At 33.1% G+C, this 10,341-nt stretch overlaps 1 long non-coding RNA gene across 1 annotated transcript; it reads right to left on the bottom strand.

Moving 5' to 3' along the window:
• Positions 1-5,011: 5,011 nt before the first annotated feature.
• On the bottom strand, positions 5,012-6,599 carry LOC129315352 (uncharacterized). The gene is made up of 3 exons (XR_008594459.1): positions 6,412-6,599; positions 5,684-5,749; positions 5,012-5,136 (listed from the first exon to the last, which is right to left on the bottom strand). It is a non-coding gene; the product is annotated as an uncharacterized LOC129315352 (long non-coding RNA).
• Positions 6,600-10,341: the final 3,742 nt, after the last annotated feature.

The raw sequence follows: 10,341 nt of genomic DNA, 5'->3' as shown, positions 1-10,341 counted from the left end.
TCCAAATCACCTTCACGAGTCGGATGGTCTTATTGCGCAATTGTTTGTCCTTAAAGTCCTCAATTCGCTCCGGTTCGAATCTAAAGGTCAAATTCTCCCTTAATTTCACTTCTTCAGGTTCAATAACATGGGAGGGATCCGGGTTGTACTTCTTCAACTGTGATACGTAGAACACATTATGAATACCTGCAATCTGTGGAGGTAATGCAACTCTATATGCAGCAGATCCAATTTGCTCCAAGATCTCATACGGGCCCATAAATCTAGGTGTCAATTTCTTTGCCTTAATGGATCTACCAATGCCTGTTACCGGAGAAACCTTTAAAAATACATGATCTCTTACTTCAAACTCTAATGACCGTCTCCTCTTATCGGCATAGCTCTTCTGTCGGCTCTGAGCTATTAGCAATTTTTGCTTAATCATAGCAATCTTCTGGGTGGTCTGTTCTACAATTTCTGGACCAATGATACTCCTCTCACTTAATTCTGTCCAACACAAAGGCGATCTACACTTCCTTCCATACAAGGCCTCATAAGGCACCATCCCAATACTAGAATGATAGCTGTTATTATAAGCAAATTCAGCTAATGGCAAATGATTATCCCAACTACCTGGTAGTTCAATGGCACAAGCTCTCAACATGTCCTCCAAAGTCTGGATCGTCCTCTCTATTTGTCCATCTGTTTGGGGGTGGTATGCGGTGCTAAAACTCAGTCTGGTACCCATAGCCTTCTGTAGCGCACCCCAAAAGTTTGAAGTAAACCTTGAGTCACGATCTGACACAATTCTAGAGGGTATACCATGAAGTCTAACTATCTCCTTAATGTATATCTCAGCAAATTTCTCTAATGTAGAGGTAAACTTGATCGCCAAAAAGTGAGCCGATTTGGTGAGTCGGTCTACTATCACCCAAATAGCATCCTTACTCGAGGGTGTTCTTGGCAGTCCAGTGATGAAATCCATGAAAATATCATCCCATTTCCACTTTGGAATATCTAACGGTTGCAGTGTTCCAGCTGGCTTCTAATGTTCTATCTTTATCTTCTGACACGTTAAACATCTAGAAACAAATTCAGTTACATCTTTCTTCATTCCTGGCCACCACCAACCTCGCTTCAAATCATGGTACATTTTAGTTATACCGGGATGAATTATATATTTGCTCCTATGAGCTTCTTCTAAAAGGATATTCCTCAATCTTGGATCATTAGGTACACAAACTCTACCTTTATATCTCATTACTGTGTCATCAGAGATGGTAAAATTTGGGGCTTTACCTACCACTATCTCCTTCCTTATATTCTTCAAGTAGTCATCACTTTGCTGTGAGACTCTGAGATCTTCCCAAAATTTGCTCTCAAAGTCTGCTACCTGAGTGCGGCCATTTGATGTTCAATCACATCCACTGGAACATCATGAAAACTGTTCCACAAATGATATTCATGAACCATCAAATGTGCAGCATGAATAGTCTTCCTACTTAAGGCATCAGCTACCACGTTAGCCTTACCCGGATGGTAATGTAATTCAAAGTCATAATCCTTCAGAAATTCCATCCATCGTCGCTGCCTCATATTAAGCTCTTTCTGATTAAATAAATACTTCAGGCTCTTATGGTCACTGAAGATTTGAAACTTAGATCCATACAAGTAGTGTCTCCATATCTTTAGAGCAAACACAACTGCAGCTAACTCCAAATCATGAGTAGGGTAATTTTCTCGTGTGGTCTCAACTGTCTGGAGGAATAGGCAACCACTCGGTCATTTTGCATCAAAACACATCCTAAACCCTTTAAAGAAGCATCAGTGTATAGAGTGTACGGCACCACAGGGTCAGGAATAGTCAACACTGGAGTAGTGGTTAACCTCTTTTTCAATTCTTGGAAAGCAGCTTCACATTTGTCAGTCCAAATAAATGGGGCATCCTTCTTAGTCAGCTTAGTTAAGGGCATCGCAATTTGTGAAAATCCCTTAATAAAGCGACGATAATAACCTGCTAAACCTAGAAAACTTCGTATTCCGTCACAGATTTTGGCTGTTCCCACTTCATCACTGCATCAATCTTGCTAGGATCCACCGCAACTCCATTTCTGGACACAACATGGCCCAAAAACTTTACTTCTTGGAGCCAAAATTCACACTTGCTTAATTTGGCATAAAGCTTATTTTCCCTCAAAACTTGCAAGATGATTCTTAAATGCTCACCATGAGCCTCCTCATCCTTTGAATAAATAAGAATGTCATCAATAAACACTACTACAAACTTATCTAAATAGGGTCGAAAGATCCTATTCATGTAATCCATGAACACCGCAGGAGCATTCGTAAGTCCAAACGGCATCACCATGAATTCATAATGCCCATATCTCGTCCGAAATGCTGTCTTAGGTATATCCTCCACTCTTACTCTCAATTGGTGGTACCCTGACCTTAAGTCAATCTTTGAGAAAACTGCGGATCCCACAAGCTGATCCAGCAAATCATCGATTCTCAGAAGTGGATATTTGTTCTTGATGGTTACTTTGTTCAATTGTCTATAATCAATACACAATCGGAGGCTTCCGTCCTTCTTCTTTACAAAAAGGACTGGAGATCCCCAAGATGAAACACTCGGTCTGATGAAACCCTTCTCAAGTAGCTCTTCAATTTGGCTTTTTAGTTCTACCAACTCTGAAGGGGACATCCGATAAGGAGCCTTAGAAATTGGCCCTGTACCGAGTACCAATTCAATTGAGAACTCTACCTCGCGCTTTGGGGGTAAACTGGAGACTTCGTCTGGAAATACATCCCCAAATTCTTTGACAATTGGGATATTCTTCATGCCTTCATCAATCTCAGCTTGGATAGAGAAGAAAACCATGTAGGCCTAGCAACCCTTCTTCATATATCTATCAACTTGCGCCGCCGACAAGAAAACATGATTTGAGTCTCAACTGGGGTCACCGACAAAGAAGATAAAGACACACTCCTCTCTCTACAATCTAGGATAGCACCATTTGCAGCCATCCAATTCATTCCCACAATTACATCCATACCTCTCAGTGGTAGGATAATTAAGTCCATAGTTGTTTTCCTATTTTTAAACTCGACCACTAGGTTAAGGCATGCCTTAGCAGTCCTCACAGATTCTCCCGCAGGAGTAGACACATTCATATCAAAAGGTAAAATACACACAGGCAAATCAAGGTTCTTTACACAAGTTTCAGAAATAAAAGAGTGTGTAGCACCCGAATCAAATAGTGCAACAATATCATGATGAAGGATTTTGATGTTACCTCTAATAGCATCTGGGGAGCTCATGGTGTCCTGAGTAAGAGCAAACACACAGCCAGAGACAGTAGGAAGTTGGGAAGGGTTCTTCATATTTGAGCCCTGGTTGTCCCCACAAAACTTTGCAATATGACTAGGTTTCTCACAAATGTAACAGACCCAGCACTGTCCGAAATGACGACGCCCGTATTTAGTGCACTGCTGAGAGCTCGCTGTACTCGGGGTAGGGGTAGATATTGTTGGGCTCCTCTGTGACCCATGATAACTACTATGATAGCTCCTCTGTCCTTGCCCCTTTGAAATGGACCCTTCTGCCTTTCTTGGTTCCATGAGCTACTCGAACCCTGATAGTTTTTCTTCATAATGCCTCCGGTGGGTCGAGGGTAGGTTGGGGGTCTACTATATGAATAACCCCTCTTCTCTCTCTCAACCTCCTTCTTACTGCGAGCTACTACTTGTAGTTTTATACACATTTCATCATAATCTCGGATATCTAGATGAGCCAATTGTTCCCTCAATTCTGGTCTAGCCTTCTCCAATAAGCGCTTAGCCTTCCATTCGGAATCATCCCTCTACTGTAGGTACGTGGAGTATCTAGATAACTCCTGAAACTTAGCAATGAATGTGTCCTCATCGAGGTTCCCTTGCTTAAAGGCATGGAATTCCGCTTCCTTCTCAGACCTTAACTCTGATGGAAAGTAATGCCTGAATAATTTTTCCTTGAATTCCTCCCAGGTGAGTGTAGAATCATCCTTGGGCCCTGCTGTCTCCCACCAATCTCTTGCTCCTTTCACTAGGAGCACTAATGCTACTTGTACTTTTTAATTGCTGGTGCATGTGACTACTTGAAAGATGGATTCGAGTCTCTTCACCCATTCTCTACCACATATGGTTTAAGGTTACCATCAAACGTAGGAGGGTTAAATTTCCTAACAGTTTCCCACACATCAGTAATGGTCGGTGGGGCTCTCTGTTCCTCCTGCCTAATTTTCTTCCTTCTAGACTCATGATCTCTCGGAGTGGCAGGATGTGAGGAACTGCCTTCCCCCACATGACTCTCAACATGAGCCCTATCTCCAGTTTCAGTTACCTTTTGCCTCTTTAGCTTCGTCAACTCTTGTTCGTATCCTTGAACCTTGTCTGTTAATGTTTTTACAAGCATTCTCAATTCCGCCAAGTCAGGCTCCTCGTTTGGCAGTGGCGGTGGCAGGTGCTCATGTTGGAATCCTGAGTTACCGCAAGTAACAGGTATTTTCTCTCCCCTCCTAAAGGATACAAGATATAAATAATAAAATTAGCCTAGCTATATAATGGCCATACAATGAGAAGCACCATAACAATGTATATTGCCAACCGACTATATGTAATGCACCATACATAATAAATACATATTAAATTCACACAAATAATAGTTTCAAACAAAAGTTTAAATAAGTGTTACTAAAATAGAGGCTCGAAACATGATGCTCTGATACCAATATGTAACACCCTCAAAAATACAAACCGATTTTTCACAAATTATTAAAACCATTATCATGGTAGAAAATTTTCTTACCATGATACATCCAAACAATATACCACAGGTCTTAAAATATCTCAAAAAAAGCAATTAGAACCATGAGGGACAGTCAGGATCCTCATGGCATGATATTTAAATTAGGTCATGAATCAAGAGAAACAAACATAATCCTCTTGGTCAAATAAATACTTTTAATAAAAAGGATTAGAGTTTACATGCTTCACAAAGAAGATATGTCCTAAGTTGGCATAAGATACATTGTATAATCCAAAATAAGAGGCAACGTAAAAGATGGTGTTTCATACACCATAGTTACACCTCTGGTGCTTTCTCGGCCGGACTCGCTCCTGTAAAAATATTAACCACGGGGAATGAGACTTAAAAGTCCCAGTAACCAAAAATTAATATGTAATGATGCATGCGATTGTAACTAATCATGCGATTGCTAAGTGGACACACAAAACATTTAACCGAACAATATTTTCAAACAAACCGAACAAGTATTTAATTCGCATGACTGCACCTTATATCCTCCTTTCGCCATGCTCGAACGCCAAATCACCTGGCCAAAGGTGAGTTGGACCAAGCACACGCCACTCATTGGGTCCAATGAGGGCTTACCACGTGGTAATAATTAACCGAACAGAAATTCCCATTAACACCATACATTAAAATACCCTGACAAGTCATGCATCATTCAAATATCCAAACAGAAATATATTCAAAATAATATCTCATCATGATAAACAAAAAATAAATTTTTAACCTACTTGGCAATGATTTCACGGAAGTATATAACAGTATTTATTTTCAATAATTCATAATTTTCCAAACAACAAAACAACACATAACCATTCACAAACACACCCATCACAACACATTAATAATGGTTACCTTGTGTCTTGAATAACAAGTTCCCCTTCACAACTCCTTTTTCACCACTATCTTTGTCAATATAATCTACATAATTATTTCACAATACTATATATTAATTTTACATTAAAATAAATAACTCTAATTTAAAGAGTTAGAAAGTCTTAGATCTATAATCCATATTAACACTAATTTAAGATTTATGCCTTATTTAACTTCCCAAATTCTTTTCTAAAATTCTCCTACCCTAATAAACTAATTTTTTTTATCCTCAAATCACTTCTAGTATCACAATTTCATCCTTCTATATTCTAAAAATTCATCCAAAAATAAATTAAATTTTAAAATTATCCTGAAGCCTCAAATCACCTTTCTATAACCTCAAAAATACCTATTCATATTTAAATAAATATTTAATAATCATAGGTTTATCCCTACATCTCAATTCCACATAAATTCAACCATATAGATCTAGATTTTAACTCAAAAATTTTTAAACATGAGTTTCAACCTCAAGAAAATATTCTATAATATTTATTATATTCCTAAGAGTTTTAACCTATATTTTTAATCCATCATATCATCAGATTAATTATCCTATAGAAAAATCCCAATCAAAATATTTACTCTATCCTACAAAATAATCATATCACTAGAAAGCTAATATTATTTAGAAAATAACTATAAAATTAATTTTGTAATTAAATAAATTTTTAAATGCTAATCTAAACAGGAAAGTCAGAACATACCTGAAGAAAAAGAAAATAATCCCCCCTTGCAAGAAAACGCCGAGCAACGTGAGAGGAAGAGAGAAAAATAATATAAAAATGGGATTGTGAGTCCCAAAATTATATTAAAAAAAACTATAGGTTTGAATTTAATTATTCAAACCTTTGGGCCAAAAGTGGCAATTTCCTCTAAATTGCATCTTAGCCTCTCATGCTTCCTAATGCACACACCCCCTCCTTTTTATACATGAAGGCACCTCTTCTCTTCCCTCATCTAACCAATGTGGGACTTAGAAACAACAACCTTCCACCCCCCTTTTTTTTTTGTTCCTTCTGCCTTCTCTTTTTTTTAACACACACATAAAAAAAATTATTTATATATTATATCTTAACTAAATATTGCTTATGTGGTTTTAAATTTAAATTTTTAAATTCATAATTAAATACCTAACCATAATATTATTTCTAAATAACCTCAAATAATATAAATTCCTATTATTATCATTTTTTTCCTCAAAACCTAAATTCCACAATTTCTTTATTATATAAAAATTGGGATGTTACAGTGCCAAAATTGTTACGCCTTTTGTGCATGTTAGAACTTATTTATATTTTTAATATTGGTTAAGTTCCTAAAATTTTTAGGTCATTTTTTGTGATTTTTTTAGTCAACTAATGATCTCCCTCCAACATATTACATTACCCAAATTTAACACTTTTTGTACATTGCAATGTTAGAATTAAAATCAGAAATATAACAAATCAAGACCAACAATATGCAAACAAAAATGTTAATTTAAAAGATATTGCTTATTCCATTAATGTACTACAAAAAAAGTTATTTAACAATAGAAAAATGGAGAGATGAGAAGAAAAATTCTTTCATTAATTTGGAAGTTCATTCCATTTATATGGATCAAGTATGCATATCAATCATTAATGTACTACAAAATTACAAAATATAAAAAATATTAAATTGGTTGGTGTAATGTTTTAAATAAAATACTTAATATTTTAATAATATTTATTAAATTTTATTTTAATAAGACATTAAGGTGCACTCATAGAAAAAGACTTTAGATTATTCAACACTCCTAAGAAAAGAGTTTAGAGACAAATTAGTGCTAAAAGATGTGGTTAAAATCTTACATGTCATTATACATGGGCCCAATGCACGTACCATAACAACAGAAAATGAAAAACTTAATAGTTGACCATCAGAAGGTTTTTTTACTCCTTGAAAAAATAATTTAAGAGTAAAATTATCACACTTAAGAGTATACGATACCCAGTACTCCTAAAAAATAAGTACAGGGATAAAATTGAACCATAACTCTAAAAAAATTACCATTGAGAGTAAATTAACACAACAGAAATACTCAAACAATTAGTTAAAAAAATAAAAAATAAAAAGCAAAAAATTCCAGTAATAAAAAGTATTCATAAGAATGAAATTTGCTTGAAAATCTTAATTTCCCCGCCGAGAAATATGAAAAGGGATTATATATAGAATATATTAAGTACTTGTAAAACATCGATACAATATATTAATTTCTTCAATTAAAATCATACCAGAATCATATCCATTTATATGGATCAAGTATGCATATCAATCAATATATATAAACAAAAGACAAGAGACTAGCAAGGTTACCAAACAAGAAAAATTAAAGGCGATCCACTTGATCAGTTTACTCAGGTTGGTCTTAGTTTGCTTTACATAATCCAAGGATGAAGTTAGTTAAATCGATAATTGATACAAACTTAAAGTATAAAAAATTCCTTTATCCTTTAATAATAATTTTAAAGAATGGTGAAGGAGGGGGGAAGAGAATGATGAGTGATGGAGGTTGGGAGTGTGGTAAAAATAATAATTTATTTTTTGGTGGCAAGATTTTGGAAATAAAAATTTAAATTGATATTATTGAAGGCTATTGGATACGTATGAATTAAATCTACTAAATTATTTTTCTTTCAAGTAAATTAACAGATAAATTATTTATATTTTATATTTGTTAATCTTTGGATAAAATGTTTTTGTTCAAATATTAATTTTATGGATATGGATGAACTTATTTTATAAGGCTTGTATGTATAATGGCTTGTTGCAATTGAAGCTCTTTATTTGTTGGCTTTATTGGTGGGCATTAGAACCATAAGCAAAAATACGTTGCAATGTGTAATGGCTTGCTGTTATTATACATGGGCCCACAATTATTTTATATTAGCAGATATTATAGAAAATTAATGATGATCCTTTGATGGAAGAAAAATTTTGCTCTTAAAAAATTTATTTAGAGAAAATATTGCCCCACCCTTTAATATAAGATTCCCAATGCTTTTAAAAAAAAATTAGGGTGAAACATTGTTTAGAATAGATATTGCCAACTTTTTAAAAAAAATAAGAAATTAAATTGATAAAAATTAAATTTGAATTAGTCTAAGTTTCTTTATCCCTTAACAATAATATTAAGACTAAAATACACTCACCTTCCTTCTATTTTGCTTAAATTACAAAGACCTCTCTTCCATTTTTAAAATCTATAAATTAATCTAATTTTTGACAACGTCAAGAATATTTTGTTAAAGATTTTAAAATTCTTAATTTTTTATTTGTAATTATGCAGAAAATTTTAAAATTATTAACTTGCCCTTACAATCAATGAACTTTAAATAATTAAGTACGGTGATATTTAGATGAAAAATTTAAAGTATCTTATTAAAATTATGAAATTTATAAAAAATAAAAATAAATTATATTGACTAATTTATCTCATATTATATTAAATTCTTAGTTTATTAATTTTTTACATACATGTTTGAAATATTATTTTAAATAACTTATTTATTTAGCATTTTTTAAAATACTAAATAAATATGTTTGTATAACTAAAAAATAAAAAATATGAATTAGTAAAAATATATCCTTCAATTTTTTGGATAATTTATTAAAATCTTAAATAAATTTTAGATAATATTTATATTTAAAGAAAAGTATTTTGGTCAAACGTATATCACTAACAGTCAATAACATCGGGTGATGAAGATATGTTATTGTATTTTACTCTAATATTAAAAGAAGGGTGGAGGAGGAGGGAAGAGAATGAGTAACGGTGGTTGGGAGGGTGGTAAAAATATTAAATTATTTATTGGCCACAAAGTTTAGAAAGAAAAATTCAAATTGATTTTATTGAATGCTATTTGATGTTTATGAGATTCTCTATGTTATTTATATCCATAAAAGATGCAGCGTCTGAAATTAAATCAACAAAAATATTTTTCTTTCAACCAAATCAAAAGATAAATTAATAATATTTTATATTTTTAATCTTTGATTGTTTTTGTTTGGAAATTAATTTTATAGTCATGGATGAATTTATTTAACAATTTTTATACGTATATTATTTATAAAATATTAAATTGTCCAATAATATTTTTAAATAAAAAAATATTTAGAAGCATTTATTAAAAACATAAATAAAAATTAGAGTTATATTTTATTTAAAGCTAAACACAACTCAATCTAAATTAGCTGGTGTCTACTAAAAACGCAAATACTGCAAGGTACGTTACCGAAGCTAATTATTATTCTGTCCAATTTATATAACAAAAAAATAAAATTAATAATTACTAAAATTAAAATTTATATAATGCAAAGTCAAGTCAAATCAAATCTGGATATTTAAGAAATTTTGTTATCAAATATAGATTTGTTCAAATAAAAAATTATAAATATTCTACTATAATATATATATATATATATATATATACCCTCCCCATCTCAAACTAAAATTCTCTCAAATTTTGTCTATAAATATCCCATCTACCATCCTTTTCTTTTCACGCGACACAACAAACAGCAACAACAATCATTAAAAACTATGTTTATGTTCATCTTTGGTCCCCCTGATTCCTTCTTCGGTGGATTACCTCGTTATAGTGGCAAGCCCA

This window comes from Prosopis cineraria, unplaced genomic scaffold (genome assembly GCF_029017545.1).
Source record: "Prosopis cineraria cultivar Desert tree isolate PC_DT_omini unplaced genomic scaffold, ASM2901754v1 PC7, whole genome shotgun sequence".
Classification (NCBI taxonomy): domain Eukaryota; kingdom Viridiplantae; phylum Streptophyta; class Magnoliopsida; order Fabales; family Fabaceae; genus Prosopis; species Prosopis cineraria.
This window is presented reverse-complemented; position numbering and strand designations above follow the sequence as displayed.